Source organism: Pelobates fuscus, chromosome 1 (genome assembly GCF_036172605.1).
Source record: "Pelobates fuscus isolate aPelFus1 chromosome 1, aPelFus1.pri, whole genome shotgun sequence".
NCBI classification, from domain to species: domain Eukaryota; kingdom Metazoa; phylum Chordata; class Amphibia; order Anura; family Pelobatidae; genus Pelobates; species Pelobates fuscus.
Genome location: NC_086317.1, coordinates 429,354,093 through 429,381,112, shown reverse-complemented (window position 1 = coordinate 429,381,112; position 27,020 = coordinate 429,354,093).

The window sequence follows — 27,020 nt, the reverse complement described above, 5'->3', positions numbered from 1 at the left end:
GGCTACTCCCAGTACTCTCCTAAAGCTCCCAGCTTCAACCAGTGTAGCAAATAGTGAACACGTGCATAATAAAATAAAATATATGTCTGAAATCCATTTACAGTGCTGGGGGTAAAGTGTACTAAAGTGACTATACTATTATTTTGGGATAAACCAGGAAGGGCAATTGGTTAAGGTCACATGGAGACATGACATCCTTGTTATTCTTACTTCTCTTTTTCTCAAATTCTTATTGTTCTTAAAGGGACACAATAAGTATCAAAACAACTTGCTTAAAAAGTTTTTGTGTTATGATCTGTAATTTTACCTTTAATCACACACATTAGGCTCCTGCAGGGACCAGGTGTAGTATGCTATTAACTGAGCAGCAGATAAGAAATTCTAAATTAAACAGACTGTGGAATAAAGAAAGTTTAAACATTAAATGACTCTTTGCAGGAAGTATTTAGGAAAGCTGTGTAAGTCACATGCATGGAGGTGTGATTAGGGCTGCATAAGCAAAGTGATTTAACTGCTAAATGGCAGATTATTGAGCAATGGGACTTCAGGTGCATGATGCATACACCAGAACTGTTCCATTAAGCTAAAGTTGTTTTGGTGCCTAGAGTGTCCCTTTAAGGTTGAATTGGTCTTCTGGAGCATCTCCTTTTACTTCCCACTTAACTGCAGTTTTTCCACTTTCACCTTTTAATGCGTACATTTGAATTGATTCATTTAATAACTCAATAATAAACATTAATTTCCATAAAATTGCAGTGCATTAAAGTCCCTTCAAGTGTTTAAAAAAGTCACATTTTCAGTGAAGAATCATCTGTCACTAGAGATGTCGCGAACATAAAATTTTCCGTTCGTGAATGGCGAACGCGAACTTCCGCAAATGTTTGCGAACGAGCGAACCGGGCGAACCGCCATAGACTTTAATAGGCAGGCAAATTTTAAAACCCACAGGGACTCTTTCTGGCCACAATAGTGATGGAAAAGTTGTTTCAAGGGGACTAACACCTTGACTGTGGCATGCCGGAGGGGGATCCATGGCAAAACTCCCATGGAAAATTACATAGTTGATGCAGAGTCTGGTTTTAATCCATAAAGGGCATAAATCACCTAACATTCCTAAATTGTTTGGAATAACGTGCTTTAAAACATCAGGTATGATGTTGTATCGATCAGGTAGTGTAAGGGTTACGCCCGCTTCATAGTGACAGACCAAACTCCCCGTTTAACGCACAGCAAACAACCGCAAGCAGTCCATTTGGACAACCGCAAACTCCCCTTTACAAACTCCCCTCCCCTTTGCAAGGTTGGATACCAAGCTAGCCATGTCCCGTTCCTTCTCCTCACTGATGTCATTGAAGGTCTCTTCCTCCACCCAGCCACGTACAACACCAAGGGTCCCCGAAAGGTGACAACAAGCCCCCTGTATTTTTTTTTTTAAATGTACACTACTGTTACACCAGATATGAGTTGCACTGGTGTGACACTCTGCCCTGGCAGGCCCTGAAATGCACACGTGTGAAGGAAACTGACTGCTATTATATTACAGTCAAAAAAGGTTTATTTTTTTTTACATGCAAGCTATTGTGACACCAGATATGAGTGGTGGCACTGGGCAAGTGGGCACAGTATACGCTGTGAGCCTGACACACACGCTGGCATGCAGGCAGGCAACTGCAATTAGATTACACAGGGAAAAAAAAAAGCAGACTGATGTTCTAGTCCTAAAAAGGGCATTTTGGGGTGCTGTCCTTGCAGCAGAGATCAGATTAGTCCTTCAGGACTGTAGTGGACACTGAATACACTAGCCTAGCTATCGATTTCCCTATTAAATCAGCAGCAGCTATACTGTCCCTCCTCTCACTAAGAATGCAGCTTCCGGGGGGCGGGGCCTAGCTGTCATGGAGGAAAGACGCACTTCGTGTGAGCTCCCTCAATATCTCACTTTAAGCAGCTATCAACAATCGAATTTCACCCCAGAAGGGGATGATCCAGCAATGTTGCTCCTACCTGACTGACCCGACATGCTTAATAGCGGTCAGCAACTCGACAGAGTCTTACTTACCTCCGTGTGGCAAGTGTGGCCTGGTGCTCACCGGGCGGGAGAGGCGGCCGATCTCCCGATCCTGGGATGCCCAGGAGCAGCTACTTCCCGGCAGGAGCTCCGTTACCCCCCCCCCCCTTGGACCGGTGGGGGTTATCCCGGTCCACCCCTGAGAGGCTGTCTGGAGCTAATGGAGCTGACATACTCATCTGCGACTCTCCCAATATGGCGGCAGCCGCGTGTCCTCCTGGTACCAGCAAAGCATGGCAGGATATTGAGTCTAAGCTGGACAGACTTTAATCAATTTTGGAAGCAAATAACAAGCAGGAAGCCCCAACAAGCTCCACCACAGCCCCAACAAGCTCCACCACAGCTAAGCGAAGCAGTCCCCATTCAAATCCACCAACGCAAAAGGCGTCGAAGAGGGGACCGGAGGTACAAACAGAAATGCAGAGCCTGCCCCGCGTCAAGCACTCACCTCCACCTTAAGCCACCACAATCCCGCACCGGATGTGAAGCACCACCGGGACAGATCCGACCACCCGACAAAACAAGCTTCCACCACCTCAAGCCGTGAACCCGGCACTCAGCCAGAGACTTGCCTCTGTTGTTCCAGGTATCAGGGACTCCCAGGGTCTGCCACTGGCGCCCAGAAGGGATCGGATGAGCACAAGCAGTAAACAGCAGCCTGCCAAGCATGTCCCACTATAGCCGATCCTCCACACCATGCCTTTGATCACATGAACTGCTCTCTGCACATTAACTAATCATAAAAGTAGCAAGCGTTTAAACATGTCATTATTTCACCTCCTAAAGAGTTTATTGTCGTAGTTCCTTACATGCCTTTACCTTAACCGTTCATGTATTATGTTATTCACTAGTCTCATCTCATGGGGCGACTCACACTTGATTTATAACTAGTGGTGGAGCTGCTGATATAAATACACAGTTGATAACGTGCAAGCTACACCCTAAACATGACAGCCATCTTTCACAACAATGTACTGCTATATACTCATACCCTCAGTGCAACTATCCATGATATACGCACGTTCAGCCTAGCATGCTCAAATATAACACACTTCTGTCTAAAAAAAAAATGTATACAAAAAAGAAAAAAGAATGCAGCTTCCGGATGAATCTAAAATGGATGCTGTCCAGGAGGTGGGAGGGTCTGGGAGGGAGGGTCTGCTGCTGATTGGCTGGAATGTGTCTGCTGACTGTGAGGTACAGGGTCAAAGTTTACTCAATGATGACGAATAGGGGGCGAACCGAACATCGCATATGTTCGCCATCCGTGGCGAACGCGAACAAGCTATGCTCGCAAGGAACTATTCACCAGCGAACCATTCGGGACATCTCTATCTGTCACTAATCAAAGACATAAAAGAGGTTGTTTTATCAAAGTCCTATCAGAAAGTAATTGTATTAAACATCACATTATATTTACAGAACCCTGGTAAAGAGACCCACATGATTTTACTTGTCAAGACACAATAAAGTTCATATGTATTAATATGGTGACTTTGTTAGTACCGAAAATGGATTCAAATAATGGCATACTTGACTTGAAGCTGCAACATCATTAATTTCTTACCCTAAATCCTAGTTACCGTTTTGATTTTCACTATATTTATTTTTTAGATTTTATTCTTAGTGAAAAGGCTTTCAGCCTTTGAATAATCAGCTTGCAGTACAATTTCAAGGTTGGCTAGCTGAAGCTGGTGCATATAATATTGTATAATAATCACTGTGTACTTCTGCAGGGACTGACTTACAAACCGCTAGTTCTAGCTAGGGCTTGTTTTATTTATAGAGACAGCTTCACAAACACTTTCACAAACAGAACGAAACATCCACTGTGTACGATCATCACGTGATGCTGATACATATTTCAAAATCTGTTTTAAAGTTTCCAAGGTAATACAAGCACAAATCATGATTATCATGAATACACATTCTACACACGAGAGATAAAGTTCTGTAAACTAAAATTGATATCGAACGTGTACTGTGTTTGTCTCGTGTGTCTGAGCGATGTATTCTCGAGCATTCTGTCATCTGACCTGCACAGATGATTGATTTTCCCTGATTTAATCATAACCTATGACCCTCAAATCAAGAGTTCTCTATTAACTCTGAAACTAGATTGACTGATGGCTTACACACTGACAGGGTCTTAATGTTCAGATACATAAATCCCTGTGCGAACTGTTTTCAAACAATGTATTAGTTATCATTCCATCTGCAATCACCAAATTATTTGTAATATTAGTGTTAGGAGTACAAACCTATATCCTGTATAGTGTTCTAGTAATTTTAAGACACGAGCCAATTGCAGTAAAAAGTTGGAAGAAAAAAAAATGTATTTTCCTTACCTTTCTATATTGTTGAGATTTTCTCGGTGCTGCCACCCACATCTCCTCCGTCTATGTAATCCGGCTCCTATTTAATGGTCCAATACAATGCTCTCCGTAAGAGCACTGATGCTCAGGCACAGTATTGAATTTAATGCTTTTATATGAGCTGCATTTGGTCACATGACCGAGTTTGTAGAGGAAATGCCTCTAGTGGCTGTTTGGAAGAAAAGCACTAGAGGTGTGTATAAACCTATAATGTAAATATTGCAGGTTCTCCAAAACTGCAATATTTTACATTGCATGGTTAAAATGGCAGGACCATTGCACCAAGACCACTATAAAGCATGTTGGAAAGCAGTAATACTCCAGTAAACTGTATATTGTGGACAGACCCAATAATTTTTTAATGAAAACCCATAACCCACATTTCAGAAGACAATTTACTGAACAAAACTTGGGCAACCTAGGTATTAAACTCAACAGGCTTGCCAAGCTCAACTAGAGGAACCCAATCCAATGTGCAATGGAGGTAACGCAGTATAGGAAGGTTCTCTTGAGTTTTTTTCTAATCCAAGACACAGTTATAGTCAATGGGGCACCAGCTGCCTGACTACACATAGAAATGTGTATTTATAACACTAGTGCCCTGTAGTCATTTATGACCCCTCCAAGTGCATGAAAAGTTAGTTAGTTCACTTTTCTCCCACACCGCCGTGGTCTCTCCGCAGGTGGTCCCAACATCATGGACAAGACTAGATCACTAGAGGCATTTAAACCATGTAAATGTTCCTGAAGAATGGCCATGTTTGCAGTTGAAGAGATAAAACTACAGAGACATAGCACCAAAACCACTTCATTGATTTGGGTGCCTATTGTGTCTCTTTAATTAAATAAATGTATTGTATCATATGCTTATTGTGCCCAAGTTGATCTTACATCACACCCAATTGGCCACAAGCTTATTCAACCTCATTGCCATACAGGCAGATTGATCAGCAAATAAAAAGCAAAACGCTAGCATATACATCAACTACATAATAAATAAACCACATTTGATCATACTCAGGGAATTTTTCATTTGATTAAATAATCAAAGAGTTGATTTTTTTTAACAGTTTGACATATAGCCCATTAATGGTTATGACAAGAAAATTAATCTGAAAGTATTTTTATATATGTCTTCCTGTCGCAGCTGCTACAAATGTGACCTGCGTTTACTCTCACAGTGTTGACAGATTTTTTTTTCCCCCCGAGTTGCCATTTAAAGTTTGGCAAAACATGAACTCTTTCATTGAAAATTGCAGAATGTAGTAATTTGATTGTGCGTATATCATTCTTCAGAAAGCTTGCAACCTTTAGAATAATGGCATATAGGTTAATTATATTATTGGATCCCCAAATATGAAGAGGACATAAATATTTTAAGAAATAATACTATGTTTTGTTTGAACAAGATTCCTTACATTTGTGTAATATATGTATTATATATTGTGGTTTAACTTTAAATTTTGTAAAAAGTCTATAGTTCAGAGGTTGGATGTTGCACTTTTAAATGATAATTTTAACCTTTGCGTCTGGAACTAAAGTTGAGTTCCCATGCTATTTTACTGCATCAGAATTGTTTGGAATAAGCATAATATAATCCATTGCACATTGGTAGCTTTCCATCATGACCAATCCCTTCTTCATAAGCTCAACTGGCTTCCAATAGGCCAGTGGTCTCTCTTTAAATGTCTTACCCTCATGCTCAAATATCTCCATAACCATGCTTCCCCCTACGTCTTTTCACTCATCTTATAAGCACTAAAACCATCTTCTCCACTCCTTCTTAAACAAACCCCACACCAATGTGCTGCCCCACAATTAATTACTTATTTCCCCTCTTAGCCCCCTACCACTAGAAAAAGCTTATGGTCCATGACATCCCCGTGGTCCACTGGGTCCTTTATCCACCTCCACTACCTTAGCCTGACAGCCAGGTGCTCCAACTTAAATGCTTAGGAGCATTTCAGGAGCTTCAGTTAACTCTCCCAAGCTTATCCCTGCAGCACATGACTAGTTCAATAACTGAGAGTGTCAGCTGATGATCATCAGTCTGAACCAATGACAACAGCTATAAGAGCGTTCAGTTCTCCATAGTACTACTGAGGGCAGTGGCATACACACAATCCCACTTCACCCTCCCACTTTCCCCTCTCCCTTTCCCTCCCCTCCCTCTTTCCCCCTCTCCCCGACAGACACACACACACATACAGACACACATACAAACAGACACATACATAGAGACACACACACACAGACACATACAGACAGATACATACATACACACACAGACAGACACACACACACACGCACAAGACACACATACATACATACATACATACAGACAGGCACACACACACATCCAGACGGGTACAAATACATACATACATAAAGACCGACACACACATAGACACAGACACACACACACAGACAGACACACACATACATACAGAGAAACATACATAAAAACAAACAGACAGGCACACAAACAACAGACAGGCAGACACAGACACAGACAGACAGACAGACACACATACATACAAAGACACATACATACAAACAGACAGGTACACATAAATACAGACACGGACACATACATACAGACAGACAGACACACATACATACAAAGACACATACATACAAACAGACAGACACACATAAATACAGACACACAGACAGACACATACACACATACAGACACACACACACATACATACACACACACATACATACACACAGACAGACACATACACAAATACAGACAGACACACACATACATGAAAAGACACATACATACAAACAGACAGGCACACATACATACAGACAGGCACACACACACACACACACACACACAGGCACATATATACAGAGAGGCACACACATACATACATACAAACAGACAGGCACACAAACATACAGACAGAAAGACACATGCATACAAAGACACATACAAACAGACAGGCACACATACATACAGACACACACATACAAACAAACATACACACATATATACAAAATGTTTAAGTCACCCTCCTGTTTCCTACCTTTTAGGTGCAGGAGGGTGACTTTCCATGGGGTCCAGTGGTGGCTCAGGTTGGTGGGAGTCAGAGTTCCCACTCAGACTCCCTCCTCTGCTTCCTCCCGCGCAGGCTCTGTGTATAGTGGGAGGAGTGATGGCCAGTCACTTCCCTTCTAGCGTGTGATGTCATCACAGGGGGCCTGGTCGCGCTGTTAAACCAGGCTTCCTGAAAATCCATACCAATCGGGTGGCCCCAACACTAAGGGCCACCCTATGGACCCCTTGAACGGAGGCCCTGGTGGTTTGTCGTGTGGGCCGGGGCCGCAAAACATGGCAGAAGGCACCCGGTCGCAGGAGTCCGCAGGGCAGCCGGGCCCCCTGGAATGATGGGCCTGGTCACAGCTGTGACCCCTGCGACCCTATATGTACACCACTGACTGATGGGACCGCCAGGAAGGTGTTGCAAAATTAAAGGTAGCAAAATATAATAAAGCAATATTAAAATTAGTGGAATGAATCCCCCAGGTCTCCACATGACACAGCAGTCAGGTTCCCAGTTGGGCCATCACTGCTCCCCTTGGGACAAAAGGAACCACAAGCTTGGGGTCCCATGCCAAACAGCATTAGGTGACATATTTTCCCCGGCCAGGGCGGGTAATCCTAGGGCTTGCAGGAATTGCAGGGCATCAGTAGCAGAGGTACTTTCAGCCAACTTATTACAGGTCTGAGTGATCTTCGCCACTGAAGCATGTGCCTGGTTGGGTTGTGATAAAACATGAGACAGTTCTTAAACCTGCATGGTGTTTTGTCATGAACAGTGGCCATAATCCTTAAGAGAAGAACAATGGACTATAATATCCCAAGTGTCATTTGGTGGTGCTGTTGGGGACCTCGGCAGTCAATATGTCCCATGTATGGTCAGCTTTCTAGCCACATGTAGAGCTGGTATGGTAGCTATCAGGTAATGTGGCAACTCTTCAGGGGGGACCTCATCAGTTTTCCCCCTTATCTTGAAATTGTGTCATCTGTAGCGATCCTCCATGGCGGACATGTGTGCAGTTAATATCTGATGAGAGGATTAGACTCTTCACTATGCCCTGCATAGTGGACAGCCTGCAATGTAAATCTAAAATGTCCTCTTCAGAGGTGTAAACACTGTCAGTAACATCCCCTTTGACTACTGCTATGTCAGCCTCCATCAGTTTCTTGATGTCCCTTAGGAATTTCTGAATGTCCTGCATAGTAGCTAGTTCTAGACCGTCTTGATGTGCTGGGGTGGCTGGTACAGTGTCCGGGAGTGTGGACCGTAAAGGTAGGTCAATCGGCTTCACAGAGCTAAGAAGGGAAAAATCTCCTGGGCCCTCAGCAGTTGCCATCTTGTACTGTGGTGGACACTGCAAAAGGGTTCTGATGTCCATTGTCTTCAACATGGTGCCTGTCAGCTGTCTCTGTGAGCGGCGTCCTGTAGCTAGTTTATCTCCTGACTGCTTAAGTGGATCAGGCTCAGCTGCTTGGCAGAGGTCCTCTGCCAAAGATCTGCCTATGAGAGACTCAAGCTCAGCAAAGGTAGGTGAGTAGTAGGTCTCAGGCCTGCGCTTCCATTTACTCGCCTTCACAGTATTAAAGAATGGCATCCATGAAGGAGAACACAGTTAGTTTTTATTAGTATTTTTTTACCCCTGGATGGTTGGTAAAACTGAGGGTATTTGTGATATACAAGCGGGGGCCTCTGGAAGATCCGTCTTCTCTTGTTCCGTAGCAAGCTCTGCCAACCTGATATCCCCTCATTGTAAAACGTAGAGTAGTCATAGTCAAACCATTTGCTAATGGTTTGACAAACAAAACAATACATGTGAAATATGTTTAAAATTAAATGAAAAAATCTCTTGGTGAATTCATATGTTAATACACGTGTTATCACATGTACCGTTACAGGTTATAATACATATTTAACATCACAGGTTATAAAAGCAATTCATTAAATTTGTAAGTACAATACAAAATCATAAATACATCATGTGATCAAAGTGACTTACCTGAGTTTTTGTATATATTATATACCGCAGAGGTAGAAAAGTGAATCGCAAAAAAACAACTCTTCCTAAACACTGACAAAACTATCACAATGATCTTTGGAACAGTTCCTAAATTACACAAATTACACAATTCCCACCTATCCATCAAAACAAAATCAAAAAGCACACTGACAACAGTGCACTCTTTTCAAATACTTTGGTATGTTGTTAAACCACAATCTATCTTTTGGCCTCCACAAAGAAAAACTTGCATCTAAACTTTATCCAAAACTAGATCCCCCGTACAGAAACAAATCCTGCCTAAGCCCTACAGTAAAGGAAAAGATTGTACAGCAAATGCTGATGCCAATAATTGATTATGGGGATGTTGTGTATGCACCTGCACCGCAAACCCACCTTAACAAACTCAATACATTGTATAACTCGTTCTGCCACTAAAAGAACTAAACTGGCTGCTGCTGGAATCCAGACGCACCCTTCATCTTTCTAGCCTTGTGTTTAAGAGCTTTTCTGGGACGCTCCCACCATACCTTAGCAGAATGCTCTCCCTGGCTGTTCCCACCTCCTATAACCTCTGATCCAGTACCAGCACATTATTTAGTCTACCTCAATACAATACGACCTCCCGCACACTTTAAAATCTTCCCCAAGCCTAAAGTCCTTTAAGAGGTCCCTCTCTACATACCTCAAAACAGAATGCACGGTTGATTACATATTTCCTACCTGTTTTATGGTAAATTTTGTATATATTGTGTAATAATATTGTTTTTGTATTTTATTGTACCCTAATGTAACAATGCAGTATTTTGTGGACCCAGGACATACTTGAAAATGAGAGAAATCTCAATGTATCCTTCCTGGTAAAATATTGTATAATATTTTCCCACAGAACTCACTAAAGTGTGAATTTATAACATGATGTTTTTATGACCTACGCATTAAAGGGGAACTGTCTCTTTTCTGGAAATTACACGATTGAGTAAAACAATGAAAATGACCTTTAACTTGTGTTAACCTTTATTTTATGAGATACTTCCTTTTAAATCTATATTAATGATTAAGCACATATAATAATTCAGTTCAGACCAGGCAAAGCCAGGACAAACATTGCAAATGATGGGGAGAAATAGAAACATTGTTTCAGTTCTCTTTCTCATTTGTATGCTCTCTCTATGCTGACTGCCAGGTGCAAAGGACAGAGCTTATAACAATGGCTGACAGGAAGTTAAGATGGCGGCACCCATTTGCAGGATAAAGACATGCGGATTTCTAAATAAGATTTAATTTTTCATACCTCACAAATACATATGTGTTAAGTTAGAGATAAGTAAACATAATATTGAAAATCTTGGCAAGTTTCAGTTCCCCTTAAAATAAATTTTAAATTTTCTCGACTCACTATAAAAATATGCCCATTGCCTGAGCATATACTATATCTATCTACAGTATTTAGGTCTTTATAATTTGTACATAGCATTGTTTCTTTAATGGTTTACAGCATTGACGCACTGCTTGTTTGACATGACAGGCTCAGACTTCTCTTTCCTGATAAGCGCACCCAGTCTCTTTAATAACTGCCTGTTGAATGATTTCTGTGATTTATTATGTCTGTTAAATATAGGCCTGTTTGAGTGCATGCCGTTTTCTGTGCTGATTTTAAAATAATTTAAGATTGCATTTCATTCTGACCGGCACAACTGCCTGGTTACTGATTTTGAGCCCTAGAGGTCTACATTGATTCTCTCATCTGACATGCAAGCATTTATACCTAACAAGAGAAATAGCTGGTACTCCAATTTGCACAGGAGGTCAGTTTAAATTATGTTAGCCAAGATGTAACCCAGAGATAGCACTTCTATCTTCAACAGCATACTGACCACGAATAGCATTTAAATGAAGTATATTTTGATTCTTTATAAAGAAAAAAAAATACGTATTCAGAACTTCAACTAAAGATTTTTAAATAGCAGCTTCTGTGTTAAATACAAAATAAATGTTATATAAATGTTTATTCGTTATCACAAGATTTTCAGTAAAATAACTAATTATTTTACGTTTTTAATGTGTAATAATTAAAACTGCTGTCGGAGTACGAGATATCAATATGTACAACACAAAGGATGAATTCTTCTCTTCTGCATGCATGGAAGTAAACTTGGATAAAAAATAATTTATTATAGCCAGCGTGCCTTAGGCTGCGTTGTCTTCAGAGACTGATGTAATCAATGGAAAGCAGGGAAAGTGAAATGCGCTTGGCAATTTGTATGAATGCATTTGTTTAACCAAGTTCATTGTTAGTTATTTTTTATGTGCTAGTTAAAATGCATCGGGGCAGCTTATCTTTAACTTTGAAAAAGTGCAAAGTCTCTTTCATCTTCTGTTATTGTCAGTAACATATAGAGGATTGTTCACTAAACAGTAGACACGAGCAATTTGTTTAGCACCAAAAAGAAATTTGGCAGATTCCACAATTCTTAAGGGTCTGAATTTCTGAATTAATAAAATAAATAACAAAAATGAATGGATCTGTAACAAATCTAATCAATTAATTTCGAATCCATTCATTTTGATAAAGGATGGCTGCTCACTTCCTTAAACTCAACCTGTCCAAAACAGAACTTCTAGTTTTTCCTCCCTCAAGTGCTGCTACTCCTGTTGTCTCCATCCAAGTCAACGGCGCTACTATCACCTCTACCTCGCAGGCTCGCTGCCTAGGGGTTCTTTTCGATTCTGACCTCTCTTTTACTCCCCATGTCCAATCGATAGTTAATTCCTGTCGCTTCCAACTCAAGAACATAGCGCGCATTCGCCCATATCTAACGCCGGACGCGGCTAAGATATTGGTTCATGCTGTTGTTCTCTCTCGCCTCGACTACTGCAATCCCCTTCTGACCGGTCTTACATGTTCCCAGCTTGCACCGCTGCAATCTGTAATGAACGCGGCTGCAAGGCTTATTTTCCTGTCCGGTCGCACCTCCCACGCCTCCACGCTCTGTCAGTCCCTGCATTGGCTTCCAGTTAGATATAGGGCCCAATTCAAAATTCTGGCACTTGCTTACAAATCCCTACATAATGCTGCTCCAACATACCTATCCTCCCTCATACACAAGTATGTCCCGTCGAGACCCCTGCGCTCATCCCAAGACCTACGCCTATCCTCTGCCCGGATCCCCACCTCTGACGCTCACCTTCAAGACTTCTCTAGGGCTGCACCTATTCTGTGGAACTCACTTCCCTCCTCAATCAGACTTTCACCCAGCCTCCACTCCTTCAAAAAATCTTTGAAAACTCACTTCTTCGTTAAAGCGTATCAATTAAACTGTCAGCAGGCTTCTCATCCCCCACCCCATGACTCCTTTCCTGCAACTGTCAAAAATGACCTACCAAGCACTCAATAAACCCTTCTCTAACAAACTATTTAATCCCCCTACTTTAACCCGTTTGTGTCACTATAGCCCACTCCCTCTAACATGTAAGCTCATTGAGCAGGGCCCTCAACCCCCTCTGTTCCTGTACGTCCAGTGGTCTGATCTCAATTATGTGTCTGTTAGTCCACCCATTGTACAGCGCTACGGAATTTGTTGGCGCTATATAAATAATAAAATAATAATAATAATAATAATAATAATAAAGATAGCAAACTAGTGCGTTATCTAGTGAACAATAGAAATATCATTTTTTTTTTTTTATTAATGTTGAACTCATAGCTGTTTAGCAGATAGCTTCCTAATTTGCTATACTTATAAGGTATTGCCATATTTAGACATTTTAAATTAGGGAGCTGTCTATTAAACACATGAAAGAGGGCTTCTCTTAAATAGTTATTTCAGCTGTTTCCTAATTTCCTATGTTGACGTGGGATTGCCATATTTAAGCATAGTAAATTAGGGTGCTGTTTAGCAGATAACTCTTTGGTGTCCTAAAATATGGCACTCACACTTAAGGATAACAAATTAGGGAGTTATCTAATAAGCAACTGAAACATCAAAAAAATGACATTGCTTTGATTTAATATTTTTGGCAAAGCTTTTCAAAATATCGCAATCTGCTAGAAAAAACGTCCCATAGTCTAGTTTTTGGATAAACTTTTCAAATTATTTAATATAATTTTTTTTTTAAAAAAGCATATTAAAATTATGAAAATATGAAAATATTTTTTCAAAATATGAAAGAATTTGGAAAGTTTATGCAAAAATATAAAATCATTTGAAAAGTTTATTTTTAATCTTTAGTCAACACAACTATAGCAAGTCTATTTATTGTGTCCTAAAAGTGTAACACTGCAGTTTTTTGTAGTAACTAGGCTGTCTGAACTGCAGTTTGTCCGGATTTGGGACGCTCGGGTGATTGGTTGAATTCCCGACCTCCAAGCAGAAATGTATGTGAATCACGAACCAACGGGAATGTGCAATGGTCAACCAGAGTTGTTTTGGACAGTGATTCTGAATTCCACTGTGGCACCAAGAAATGATTGAATGATTGGTAAGAAAAAGTTGATTGATAGCTAGGAGACAATTACTAAATGTTAGTTTTATTCATAGATCAAGTTAGAAGTGAGCAGAACCCGTTTTTTCCTCTGTTGATTACTTTTCATCTGTGAATCCTATGGTTGGGTAATGCTCCTTTCAGTGCAATTTTACAGTAAACTGGCTCATTTTTGTGCCCTTTTGGTTCATATGATTTGGTTCCTGAACCAGGTTTTCAGTACAAAAATTCTCTCATTCCAAACTGGCAGACAAAATTCGGGCATGGCGAACAGTTTTCTGTTTTCAAGAAAAATGGTTCAGTCAAGCTGAAAGTTTCTCACCATGCACTAGTCTATAAATAGCCTTTAAATCCTATGCTCCTGTCCATTTATCTAGCCTTTTTAATTAAAAATAACTGTGTTGTAAAGTACCAGTTAAAATATTGATTTTTTTTCCCACAAAGTCCCATTTTTCCATTAGCTCTTTTATAACAGGTGACTTGCCAGTGCAGTCATGTTATAAACGGATTTACCGAAGTAGTTAATTAGTCTAGAACTTACATAAAGATTACCTGCCATCAGTAAAATAACTTTGCATAAATTACAGAGCATTTAAGTTCATCTATATAATGTGATATCAGAAATGTTCATAGAGGTTTATAAAATTAAATTGCCAAAATTCTAACTTCTAAGAAAAAAAATCTTCTCTAAAAAATATATGTTTTAATATTTTTAAATGTTTTAATTTTTTTTCCTGTAAAGACTATATCTCTGTACTTGTTCATTACTTTGAATAAGACTGAATAATTAGAGATTTTCCTAGTCTTAGAGAATGTGTAATCTAAATTTAAAAAAGACAGATGGTGAATATTTGCTATAGGTTCTTTTACTGTACCTTCCAGCATCAAAGATGCTGTAAACAAAAGAGACATAGAAACATAGAAAATAAAAAAACATAATCCACCAGTATCCAGGCAATAACATAAGGCATACATAAATTCCTCCTTCTTTCTCTTGCTTTGGATATGGTGAACCATAGAGCCAAAAATTTCACAGAGTAACGAATTACAAATAAAACTGAAAATCCGAACCAGACTCAAGATGAAACATAACTTGTCAACCAAAATTCTGCAACAGGAAAAGTAGTGAAAAAAATCTATATTTATATAACTTATAATTTATAAAAACAAAGATTTTATTTTACTGCTCCTACTTTTTTTGCCCCACTAATGCTCACTCCTCACTTGATCTCTGAATAAAATCAACATAAAAGAGTGACTGTCCCCTAGCTATCAATCAACTTTTTTTTTTTTTTATCAATCTATCATTTAATCATTTCTTTTTTGGGTGCCATGGTGGAATTCCGCAAAAAAAAAAAAGCTTGTGAATGTATGCGTGTCAAGAAAACATATATCATCATGCAAAACAATATCAAACAAATACAATTATAAATTATAAATTGTTGTACGTAAGGCAATGAATAAACAATAACCTGGTATGTATAATAAAAACAAAAAAACAAATACTTTATAGATATATAAAGACATGCAACAAGAAGAACAAAGACAAATAAGACAAAAGAGAAACCGAATAAAAGAACAAAGATAGGAAAGAAAGGGAGGAAACTGAAAATATTTGCCTCTAAAATTTCGATAAGACCTTCACCAAGAGTAGGATAATCCCTCATTTAAAACAAGACAGGAGGCTTCATATTTGAGGTTTTGAAGCTCAGAAAGTCAAGAAAAGCAGCATGAGAACGAGGACAAAAATAAAACGTCCGGAAGGTATTTTCACTAGACCAGTCAGCTTCTGCTCGGATGTCCGAAAGTGAATATTTAGCTCTGAAAGCTGAGGAAGCAAGAGCAACTCTCACTGAATTAGCTGCCAAACAGTAAATAATGTCTGCTTGTACCAGAAGTAATCTGATCCAACAAATCCCTGTAGTAGAGATGACCAGTTTATGTAGCTGCACATAAGATAAAATAAGTGGATAAGTAGGAGAGGGACAGAAGGGAATAAAGGGGCAAAGGTTTAAAAATAATTTCAGGAAGTATTACTTTACTGAGTGGGTAGTGGATGCATGGGATAGCCTTCCAGCTGAAGTGGTAGAGGTTAAAACAGTGAGGGAGTTTAATCATGTGTGGGATAGGCATAAGGCTATCCTAACTATAATATAAGGCCAGGGACTAATGAAAGTATTTAGAAAATTGGGCAGACTAGATGGGCCGAATGGTTCTTATCTGCCGTCACATTCTATTTTTCTATGTTTATAATAGTAGAATCCAGATATTGTTGAAATAACTGAACCATGAAGAGGAGTGGTCTGTCCAAAAAGTAAGGGTAGAAAACAGATGAACAATGAGTCTTGGATTGTGTAGAAATAGAAAAGAAACCCATTACAGGGAAACGAAATCACATGTGCACCATAGGTTGTGATACCCAAACCTCTCTTGAAGGATATTACTCATAACAATAGAGAAAGTTTGGCAGATAGTTTGTATAAGGAGAGGGAATAGTTATCTGTGCACCCTTCAAGATAAGAGATGGCCGTGGAAACATTCCAAACTTGAGAGTACGTCGAAAAAGGAGAGGTGACTAGCCGAATACCACAAAGGTGATATAAAATGGAGGGAACTCTGCCTATATCAGAACCTTGGAAAGTAACATGAACAGCCAAAATAGCCAAATGAAAATGATTAATGATTCTATAGGATATACTTTGAGACACAAATCCACAATAACATTGAGAATGGAGATTACAGAGGCTGTAAAGTAATTGAGATTCCATTCCATGAATTAGTGGTGCCAAACTCGCCAGGTGTGAGGGTAAGACTTGAGGGTGCCTGGAGTCTATAATGCAGCATGTACTCACCTCACTCGAGCCGCGCAGCCCTCCTCTGGTCCGACCGCTCCACACAGCCGCGTGGCATACTGAAGTGCACTCACCTCCCATTTGCCGCGCAGTCCTCTTCCTTACCGTCTTACCGATCCGCGGGCAGGACATCTATATATAGAAAGTAGGCATGTCTTTACACCCATTCTTAAAGTGACCACATCATCATTGCAATTCTAATCTATTTTGAGTCGCAATGATGACGTAGACCAATCAGAACATAGGGAGGCCTATTTAAGGCTTGTTTTAGCCCCCATTCATTGCCCTATCGTGGTTTCTTGTTAGGTCCTCGTTTAGTGCTCCTAGAGATTCTCTAGTGATTTCCTGTGTTTAACTTTGGCATCGTATTTGACTTGTGATTTTCTGGTATTCTGACCCGGCTTCGTAGTTGAGTCATGATTTTCTGGTATCCTGATTTTCAGGTATCCTGACCCGGCTTTGTCTTGACTCTGTTTATTTCTGTATTCCTGACCTCGATTTATTCTTGACCTTGTTTCTCGCTATATTAATACGTTAAGTCCGGCCATTTTAAGGCTTGGTAATGTGTCTTTCGGATCCATATTTTGTAGGATTTCCTCTTTCCTGTGTGTTACGGTACGACTCCTGTGACACACAAATCTCATAGTAGGTCTCAAGCTGTCTCTGATAGGCCTGAGAGATTCCAGGATCCCAGGAAATCATCCAATCCACCAAATGCAGAGTGTTCTGAAGAATAAAGGAAAGTGAGTTGTTCCCTGAATCCCAGAAGAGGGTAGATTTGAAGAAGTAGAGGATCCTCGCTGGACATTTACAGTATTGTGGGGAACCAAAGTTGAGCTTGCTAGAGTGGGGTGATTAGAAGTATCATCTGAAAGGGACTTTTGAGGAAATTAAGAACTTGCAGATCATGGAAAATGGTGGAAAGGAATAAGTTCCAGTTGGAGGCCACAGTTGAAGAAACGCATATGTTGCCAGGCTTAGTAAATCTGGAAGCCAACTGTAAGAGCAGCCAGTCTAATGGTTAAGGCGATAAGCAGGAGGTAATCCAAAAGTTAAAACATGCAGGTATCCAGCATCCAGTAATTGGCATCCCTCCAGTGTTGGGATAACCAGTTCACCGTCAAGTTGTCTGAACTCAGAAGATACTCTGACTGATGAGCTCCATGGCAAGCAAAATTAATAAAGTACCCTTATCAGGTCCAACCATAACTTGCAGGGAGATTGTCCTAGGCGGTTGATGTATTGTACTGCTGATATGTGAGATGTCCATCAGGAGGATCAGAGCGCAATTGAAAATATTTTTTGTAAAACTGCAAATAGAGAAGGAGTAGGCGATAAGTATCAGGCAGTTTATGTGCAGTGAGCATTTCTCTAAGGACCACAGGCTGCCGGTGGATTGGCTCGAACAGGTTGCTCCCCAGCTGAGAGAGCAAGTATCCTATTCCAAGATAAAATCTGGTTGAAACACAAATATCGCTTAACAGTTCTAAGACTCCATATTTTCGAGCTGCAAATTAGTTCTAATCGCAAAGAGAGATTGGTTGTTCATATGAGTTGCATGCCATAGATTTTAGCAGTTTTGGTGTATAGAACATGCCCCTGCAGCCTCACTGCTCAATCCTCTGCCATTTAGGAGTTAAATCCCTTTGTTTATGAACCCTAGTCACACCTCCCTGCATGTGACTTGCACAGCCTTCCATAAACACTTCCTGTAAAGAGAGCCCTATTTAGGCTTTCTTTATTGCAAGTTCTGTTTAATTAAGATTTTCTTATCCCCTGCTATGCTAATAGCTTGCTAGACACTGCAAGAGCCTCTTGTATGTGATTAAAGTTCAATTTAGAGATTGAGATACAATTATTTAAGGTAAATTACATCTGTTTGAAAGTGAAACCAGTTTTTTTTTCATGCAGGCTCTGTCAATCATAGCCAGGGGAGGTGTGGCTAGGGCTGCATAAACAGAAACAAAGTGATTTAACTCCTAAATGACAGTGAATTGAGCAGTTAAATTACAGGAGAATGATCTATACACTAAAACTGCTTTATTTAGCTAAAGTAATTTAGGTGACTATAGTGTTCCTTTAAGACACTGCATGGTTCTATAATGCAATGGGCCTGAAAATATGGCTTGGGTCAAAAAAGATAGAATGCTAATTATACAGGCTAGATCGCAAAGTTTAATGGATTGGACAATCAGTAATCGCTGAATGTCCTTCTTGATGGACTGGATTTTGGAAGAAGGCAGTTTTACAATGATTCAATAGAGTCAATGGTGAATACCAAGAATTGTGCTGTCTGTGAAGGGGAAAGATAAAATTTATCCCAGGTAATGATGAACCCCAGATTTTGACAAAGGGTCACCATCATGTTTATTTGTTCCCTTAAGATGTCTGGATTGTGTGCTAAGAGCAGGATGACCTTCAAATAGATAATGGAATGAATTTCTCTGGTCCGAACGTTTCAAAATCTTTGTAAAACACCAAAGGGCCAAACTTAAACCAAAAAAAAGGCAAGTGAAGTGCAATAGACTGTGCATACTTATAGAATCCATGGATCTTGGTAAAACAGTAACCATTGTTGGAAGAAATTAGTTATACCGCCTTCTTAGTTAGATGAGAAAATATGTTGTGTCTTACCTGTGTTGGATCTGCCCAGGAATAGGGTGGTGCCACGGCCATGGGAAGAGCATCTAGAGAATAAAGTGCAATGTTTGTAGCAGGATCCATCCTGCCACATAGTGTCAGATAGCATCTTTGTTGATTAGTCCTGGCAGAAAAACTCTTGGAGTGGAACACATAAAGTTTTCCTCAAGGTAAAGTAAACACATTTCAGATGAATTTGATGAATCTGTCTTCAAAGAGAAAACCCTTGGCTTCAGGTCCTAATTCTCTGTTGCCCAGATCTGACAGCTTTTGTAAAGAATGGTCTTGTGCCTCTCAGTTGAAAGAGCCACATTGGTGTTTCCTATTAGACATAAAGCTCTGGAGGCTTTACAACTTAGCTGATGATACTCAGATAACATGAAAATGTATGTTATAAAGTCTGCCACATTATTAATTTGTCCTGTGCAATTTTGAGCCCTTGTATTAGACTCTTTCTTTGCTCACGTCCAGATTTCGATAGGAACTTGGACAGCATTGGATCAAACTGTGGTGTGACTGCCACCTTGTCTGGAAGTGTAGGGTGTGGGAATTCTAACAGTTATCGTCCCCTTTGGAGTCCGACTTTACCCTAAGGAAGTCATCATCAGAGTATCCTTATACTCGTGCAAAAGAGTGAAATCTAATCTGATGCTCCCTTAAATGGCTGTAATTTATCTGACTTATTGTGAGAGGTTGAGTGCTTAGGCTTCACAGGGACTTTGTCTCTAGTGCAGGGCTGGTGCTAGACTGTTTTGTGCCGTAGGAAAGACCAGCTACTTGCATCCCTTTAAAACAACAATTGCCAACTTTGTGGATATTGTTCTCCCCCAGTCTCTTTGTGTGTTCCTTTGTCCCCCAAGCCCTTTGTGTGTCTCTTTCTACCCCAGCATCTTTTTGTGTCTCCTTCAGCTCCTTTGCATGTTTCTCCACCCAGCCCTCATTCGTGTCTGTCCCTATCCCCTTTTTTGTGTTTCTCCCCCGTGTCCCTTTGCATGTCTCTTTTTCCTCTACCTCAGCACTTCTGAGTGTGTCAGCCCCTCTGCCCCTTCCTCAGCCCCTATGTATGCCATTGTACCATTCCCCATCCCTTCTGTGTTTCTCTGTGTCCCCAGACCATCTGTGTGCATCATTGTCCTTTTCCAGAGTCTCTCTGCGTGCCTCGATGTTCCTCTCCAGCCCTTCTGCATTTCTCTTTGTCCCCCCCAGCCCCTCTGTGTGTTTGTCACACCAGCCCCTCTGTGTGTCTCTTTGTCCCCCAGCCCTCCTTGTGTTTCTTTGTCTCCCTAGCACCTATATGTGTCTTTTTGTCCTCCCCCAGCCCCAATGTGTATTCCTTTGTCTCCCCAGCCCCTCTGTGTGTCTCTTTATCCCTCCATCCCCACTGTGTGTCTCTTTGTCACCTCTAAACCCTCTATGTGTTTCTTCGTTCTTCCAGCCCTGCTGTGCACCTTTAAGCACGGCAGATATTGCATGAGATCAAGTTGACAGAACGTCTCCAAACAGAGCTATGTATTAACAGTTTGTTAACCCAGAAGTCCATTAGTGGAGGGGGTCTCCCTCAGGGCACACTTTATATAGAATGGATCACTTGGGAGATGGCACTAATCCAAGGGCAGACTATTCAAATATATTTAACAGTAAAACTGCTTGCCCAGTTGGTAGATGGAGGATTCCAGGCCAGTAGAACAATGTAGAAGCACCTACAATGGCTGCCAGAGCTCTCAGTAGCATAGGGGAAATCTCAGTAAACAGTGGAAATGAAAAGGGAGTCATTCGCAAGATCTTGTGAGAATCCAATCTGGCCACCAAGAGTTTAACGTGAGCTAGGAATGGAGACAGTGAGATTTAGAAGGCAGGGAAGGCCAAGGGAATTTAAGGAGGTGATGAGATCCTTGGGAATGAGAGAAAGAAACAATCAATCCGTAAGGTACAACAAAACAATTATAAACCACAATATTTCCCAAAAGTAGGGAGATAAGTTGAAAACTGACCTCACTTGGGAAGAAGCAGCAAAGAAAGAGGAAGAGGGAGAAGCTTATGCATGCCCTATGTTATTGCCTGAATACTGATTGGTTATGTTTTTTTTTAATGTTTCTATGTCACTTTCGTTTACAGCATCTTTGTTGCAGCAAGGTAGTTATATGAAGCCTCGTGTCTTGTATTAAAATTGTAGTGTAGGGATCAATCTACTAAAAAAAAAACAACTATAAAAAGTATGTTATACTTCCGGTTTTTATTGACAGAGGTGGTTATGACTAAAATAGCATGGTCATAAAAATAATGTAATTAGGGTGGGCATGTGTCATTGGGGGCCTGGTCATGCACTGCAGCCCTTTATTAGTGCAACTGGGCTTGTATCTGTGTCTGTGTATGTCAGTATTTGTATCTGTGTATCTGTGGATTTCTGTGTGTGTCTGTGTATCTGCATGTAATGCATTCTTTGAATTAGATTGAATAATTTCATCTGTAGGGGTCAATTTACAAAAAAAAAAGTAAATTAAAAATCTGCAAAAAATATTTATATTGTTCATATTGACTGAAGAGCAGATCTTTGACTAAAATATTATGGTCATAAAAGAAATCATAATCAGACACAACAAATAAACAATCTTGATAAACACAGAGAAAGGGACAGGGTATCATCATTAGAGGGAGGATGTAGGGGTAAGAGCCATTTGCCAGACCCCTACCAGGTATTAATTACTCTCCACCTTGACAGACACACAGGGCCCAGGGGAACTATTTATTGTCTTTTTATGAAGAAAAGAGGTATATATAAACGGAGACAGCAATGTAATGATCCATTTCCAGAATGCTTATTTTCTTGGCATTAAACTAACGCAGCAAAAAAGCCCTTGAGGAACTGGTGAGTTAAGCTCAGAAGTCAACCCCACAATCTACTAAATTACCCAGAATTCAATTTAATTAATGACTTACAATGTTTTCAACTCCTACTTGCAAATCAAGCCAATAGGGTTTCTTTAATAATGCTACCTTATTGTTAGGGAAAAAATGATCACACCTTGCTAAGTAGACAAAAGACTGAACAGCAGGTTGGCAGTAACAAGCATTGTGGCTTTTTTGTCTAAATGATCCAACACTCCTAGATGGCAATGCTGAAAATCAGCAGCTTTTTAAGTGTAATTAGTAGCTTGAATGCTAAGGAAAAGCATTTGTCATGTAAGCCATTAGCATTGACATCATTGTACACGCTAGTTTTTTTCAATCATTTTTACCTACTTCATTATCTTACAGAACATCACAAGCTATTATCATAACAAAGTGCATAGCAATTTAAAACATAATAAAATGCTTTATATGTTTACCTTGGCTTACAAAGGGGCAATTTATGAGAAATTAGGGAAAGGGGCTGCTCAGTCTGGGTTCATCTTCTTACTAGAGACCTAATATCATCAAATGGTTGTTTCTCATTTTTATGTTTAATTACATTTAATGTTTATTACATTTAATGAAACAATTATATTTTTTAAATTATGTATATATTTTTTTTAAAAAGTCACTTTTTACTTGGCTGAGTGGTCATCTTGGGTCAGACTAGCCTGTTCTCTGACTAAATGCTGCACAAACTAACTTGCCTGCTGCTGTGATTGCTCAGTGGGAAACTGCAGCAAAAGGCAACTTAGATCGAGCCGCAGTTGGTCAGGTAACAGTAGAACTGACCCAAGATAGCTGTTCAACCAGATAGATAACCGAAATTGTATCAGAAAAAAATTCAATATTAATCAATATGCATAATTTCTGGCACTAACATGCAATTTAGATTGTGCTGCTAGGGAGATTTTTCTTTCTTTTTTTATTTTTATTTAGGGAGATATTATTAGTATTTATCTAGCACCCAATATATTTAACAGTGCCTTCAAGTTTTTATCTTGTGGAGATGTTCCACCAATGAATGCAGCAGGATTTATCAACCTTGTAGATGTGGGTTGGAAGAAGAAGCACTATATAAAACAGATGGTGGGTTTGGTATGCTGGTAAAGATGAAGCATTATGAACCACGCTGGAGACGGAGGTGCTGAGGTGGAAGTCGTTACAGATGGTACAGAACACCAAAGGAATCTATTAAGGAGAGTTCAATGTCAGTTGGGTGACTTCCACAATGGGGTATACGTGATGATGACTTGTTTGTGGGTAAGTGAGGTTGGAAGTAGAAGTAGAAACATCGAATTCTCAAGGTTTAAGGACATGTCTCCATCAAAAGATAGAATGAAAGCTGATGACAGTGGGACATGTGCTTGAATGGCAGTATATTTGCCTACTTGTAAGAATTAAAAAGCAGGTCATTTGAGAAGATGTGGTATGAGGACAGAGATGGTGAGACATGAATTGTAGAGGACCATTCCGTGGGCAAAGAGAGGCAGTGATTTTTGAGGATTTGTTATGATGGGGAGGAGGAACAAAATGCAGAAAAACAAATTGTGAAAACAAATCTAGTGACTGACGAGTTGTTAATTTAAGTACCCAGATTTAAAGCTGTGTGGTAATGACTGCCAGTTTATATCTGCATTCGAACACTTTTTCAATTACGAAGCTGAAAGTCTGTGCAGTGCAAGCTCTAAGCAATGCTTGTCCTTAAGAGAATTTATATTCACATGTAGCAAGGTGAATGGGCCAGGTACTTGCATGCAAGCTATACAACCTTATCGCCATATGCACGACTCCTGATTCACCTGTAACAAAAACATTTTTTTCAGGCAAATGAATTCAAACCAACCACATTTTGTTGTCGTGCACAAGTCAATTATTTACCAGGCAAAACGTAGTAGCTGAACTCCTTTATTAATTTTGTGTTTTTTTCATCATGTTTAGAGTGTTTGGTATTGAAATACTTAAATACTTTTATTATTTTTCTCTTCTATTTATCTCTTTGGCAAAACCAACACATATTTTAAGGATACACAATTAAGTACTCCAATGATTTATAAGGTGAAGCTTTACTGGTTTGAGAGGTACTACATCAATACTTGTGTTTAGATGGAAGCCATATTCAGAACAGTTTCCGACAGTGGCAGAACTACCACCGGTGCAGCCAGTGCGACTGCACCTGGGCCCGCTGGCTCGGGGGGCCCATCGGGTTGGCCATGCACTTAGGGCCACTCAATGGGCATCTTTGGTCGAGGGGGCTAGTCAGGCGCCACGGCCCTTTAGTAGTTTGTGTGAAGCTGCAGTGCAGTGCTGGCGAAAAGTGAGCACATGTCACTTCCTCTCAGCTTACCAAAGAGCCGCGCGGGGAAGACCACCATAGAGGAAGGAGCTCCAGGACAAGAGGTAGGGAGAGCCTGGACTCGACTCCTATTTCACACAGACATCTGCCACTGGACCCCAGGGAAGACACCCTCCTGCACCAAAAAGGTATTTAAGCAGGGGTTTGGCTTAAAAAAAAATTATGTGATCTTTGTGTGTGTATGTTATCTGTGTGCATGTGTTATCTGTGTGTATGTGTGTTATTTGTGTGTCTGTATGTGTTATATGTGTGCTCCTGGGTATCTGTGTGTTTATGTATCTGTATGTGTGCCAGTGTTTGCGTCTGTATGAGTGCCATTGTGTGTATATGTGTGTCTGTATCTGAATGTGTGTCAGTGTGTGTCTGTGTATCTGCATGTCTGTTCCTGTGTATCTATATGTGTGCCAGTGTTTGTATCTGTATGTGTGTCAGTGTGTATATGTGTGTCTGTATCTGCATGTGTGTCTGTGTGTGTGTATCTGTTTGTTTATCTGTATGTGTGCTAGTGTGTGTATCTGCATGTGTGTTAGTGTGTGTATCCGGATGTGTGTCCCAACGTCCTGACGAAGCCGTCTGAGCACGGCAAAATGCGTAGACGTGACGTCATCACGCATCGAGGTGGGCGGAGCCAATCACAGCCGGGAATCCAGACAGCTGGATATTGAGACTCCATTACAATGCACCTTGATGGCAATTTATCTCTGCATGGGATACCCCAGTGTGGAAAAGCATGTTCGTGAGTAAACGGGCATACATACCGTTATACTTAACTTTTATTCTTGTAAGTAGCAATCTGGTTGCTTTTATCTTTGCTTTTAATACAATCTTTTATTATGTTAGAGTGATTTACTGTTTGTGAATAAATTGTTACCTTTTACCATCAATGCTGAATATGAGCATATTGAATGTGTTTATAGTACAATTTATATACGTGAAACAGAGTATTCATACAGATCTGCAGTATTGATATTTCTAATTTTTTCTTTTCTATGTACCATACTGCCCTGGCTCTGTGAGTGCCAACTACTGGGAGTATAAGTATATTACAGAATTTATTCTCATTTTATATGCATGTGGTATGGGGTTTGTCACATAAATATCGCTCCACTTCTTGATTTATTTTTACTACATACAAACACCTCTGCGTTCAAAACCAAATACTACACACAAGTATACTACTTCTTTCAAATGACAACAGTACATAAAAACACACAACAAAACGCTACACACAAATAAACCCATACATTCACTCACATACTCCATAGAAAGCATGAAAACATACAATTACTGCTCACTGCTAAGTAAAACCCTGCAAGGATGGGCAAATGGTAGATCCCCAGCTTACAAAGAATTGATGGGATTCTATCTTTTTGTCCATCCTTGTGATGGGGGGGAGGTGTGACGAATTGCACTTCGCCACTGGGTTTTGGAGAGGCCTGCTTGCCAGCCTCTTGCCCTGTGATTATGGCCCCTGGGGTGTATTGCCTTTTAAAAACTGTATTTGTGCATATTAGATTTTAAAGCACTGTTTCTGCCTCTTTAAATACTATTGGAAAGGATTTGCACTTTCAAAATGGAACTTCAGAAACAGCCGAAGTGTCGAAGTAGTCAAAGTGGCCGCCATTTTGTTTAGTCAAACGTGTTCAGCAGTGTTTTGTCGTCGAGTTCATGGAACTCAAATTGGACACGCAACGGCACAAACACCGCTGAAACTTCTTCGGGACTTCAATTTTTCAACAGGAGTTGAACGGCAGTCAGCAATTCGAATGCCCCTTTAACATTGGTTATTTGCACAAACGGCCCCTGTCCATACATTTGAATGGAACTTAGTATTGAAAATAGACCGGCAGCACAGCCAAATTCTCTGGAACTGTTTTCGGCATGAAATCATGCGTGCGATCGGTCAAAAGAGACTTCCATGGAACTTTTGATCCCCTGCTCTGATCTGGGTGATTTTTGGATATATTGTTCACCCAGATCAGAGCTATCCAGGGATGTATAATTTATGGGGATATGTTTGAGTTTTGGGTGTTTCTGAACTTTGGGTAAAAATTTACGTTTTTTCTGCTTAGAGTTAATTGAGTTAGGCATTGTCTTCGTTAATTGTATCACAGGCAGAGGGAAGGGATTGTGTACACTATATGGGAGTGTCTGAATGCAAACCTCTGTTTTTATTGGCTTGTATATTTTGTATTCGGTGCCCAACTAGGTCCACCTGGGCGTCACCTTTGCTGTAAAACTTGTATAAAAGACCAGTGTGTGCCATTAAACTTTCTGTTCCTGATTTACCCTCAATCTAGAGT